This window comes from Grammomys surdaster, unplaced genomic scaffold (genome assembly GCF_004785775.1).
Source record: "Grammomys surdaster isolate TR1022 unplaced genomic scaffold, NIH_TR_1.0 67, whole genome shotgun sequence".
NCBI lineage: Eukaryota > Metazoa > Chordata > Mammalia > Rodentia > Muridae > Grammomys > Grammomys surdaster.
In genome coordinates this window covers 3,592,708-3,594,630 of record NW_021604569.1, presented here as the reverse complement: position 1 = coordinate 3,594,630, position 1,923 = coordinate 3,592,708, and the positions used below count along the sequence as shown (strand labels likewise).

Genomic DNA, 1,923 nt, shown 5'->3' with positions numbered 1-1,923 from the left:
ACAAAGCACTTCTCATTAGGCTTTATTCAGTTGCGCCAAAGAGGTTTACATCAGCCACTGAGGTACAAAATGAGGACCAGGAAGTCTGTGCAGAGGACAGCCATGCTGGCCCAGCCATTGGGGTAAGTGCATCTTTTAGGGTCAGGAATGGGGTGCTAGAATGTCCACATGCAAGGTGACCCTGGAACAGATGTCTCCAAAGCCTCTGTACGTTTCACCAAAACTCGGTGGGCAGAGGTGCAGCTTCCAGTCAGGCAGGAGGGGTATCCCCAGCCAAAAGTGAGGCAGTAGAAGTTGGACCCCATGGATGCAAAGGATACACAGCAACACTCCTCCAGTAACTGGTGCGTCTGCTTATCCTGTCCTCCGGGCTGCCTCAATGGGCTAGTTACCTTCTCTACCAGCTCAGTGGAAAGAACAGAGAGCCTGCTGCAAGGCAGGCGCCTCATAGGCCGGCAAGAACAGCACCCTCAGCAAGGCCGGTTTCCTTTGGAATTGTGTGAGCTGACACCAAGACACAGAAGCGAGCAGGGCAAGAAGAGAAAGATGGGCCCAGGGCAAGGGCATGAATGACATCTCCGGGTCAGAAGCTAGTCAGTCTCCCTTCCAGGCGGTGCCTCCTGGTGTCTCATGGCTTCCAGAAAGGCTAATTCTTTGGCTTCCTTCTGATTCCATGCTTCATAGTACTCCAGCCTATTCTTGATGATTCTTTGCACAATCAGGTCTGCAGTGATGTCACTGCCATTGTCAATCAGACAGAAGATGACTCTTCTCTTGGGCTCCTGGTAGGAGTTAGACCCATCCCTGTCGAGTACAATTTCTGTCTTTCTATGACACACCAGGTCCACCTTGAAGTATCTCAAGAGCTCTGCTGGGACTGACTATGGTGCCCCAATCACCACTTCTGAAACATACCGGCAGGCTAGCACATTGAGAGTCTGCTGGTGCAGGTTCATGGTGGGTAGTTCTTGCTCTCTTGGGGTAGTACTTCCTGGTCAAAGTGTAGGCTAGTGATGACGTAGGGCCTCTTGGCTAGCTTGTGCACCCTCTGCAGGAAGTCCATGTGCCCGATGTAGAACAGGTCAAAGGCACAAGCCACATAGATGACTGTCTCCCCGGGCTAGGGCTCCTTCCCAAAGCAAACTGGATGATCTTCTGGGATGTCTGTAGAAACTGGGACACCCCTGTCCAGGGGCTGTGCTCCCCAAGGCACTTGCCAGAACTTTCAGCATATTCCCTGTACTAAGAGGACATCTCCTAGCTGCTATGATAGGCTTTGGTCACCAGCAGCATGCGACCCACGAGGTCTGTGGTAGACACACTCTGGGTGCCTTTGCACTCTCTGTACCTCCCAACCTGCATCACTTCCTCATAGGTATTTAGGCCATCTATTGTCAGCGTGATGTCATTGCTGTGAACACAGAAGTCACAGTTGTGCTTGTCCAGTTTCTTCAGTGTGGACATAGGGAGCAGTGAGCAACACTTCATCTACACACTTGATGGCTTGTACCATCTTGTACCTCTCCTCCTGAGTAAACGCCAGGGCCGCCTTATGCTTGGCAATGTCCTCATCAGTATGTACACCCACGATGAGGTAGTCCACCATGGCCTGTGACTGGCATAGCTAGTTGGACTGACCATAATGCACCATGTCATAGCAGCTATTCCACCATACCAGCAAGGAGTGCTGGTCTCCCAGACCCCTCAGCCCAGCAGCGCCGGCAGCCCAGTGCCTGTTCCAGAAAATGGCACCAGAGCCCTCATCTCCCCAAGTCCTGGCAGCTCCCAAGACACACTGAAGCTTGTTTTTGTTTTTGTTTTTTAAGGAGAAGCAAAAGTGCAACAGAGAACAAAGAGAAAAGAAAAGAAAAGACAAGAGAGGAGAGGAGAGGAGAGGAGAGGAGAGGAGAGGAGAGGAGAGGA

The 1,923-nt window shown here is 51.7% G+C and overlaps 1 pseudogene; it reads right to left on the bottom strand.

Annotated features, from left to right (window-relative positions):
- Positions 1–590: 590 nt before the first annotated feature.
- Positions 591–1,720, bottom strand: LOC114630818 (annotated as a pseudogene).
- Between the last annotated feature and the right edge of the window lie 203 nt (positions 1,721–1,923).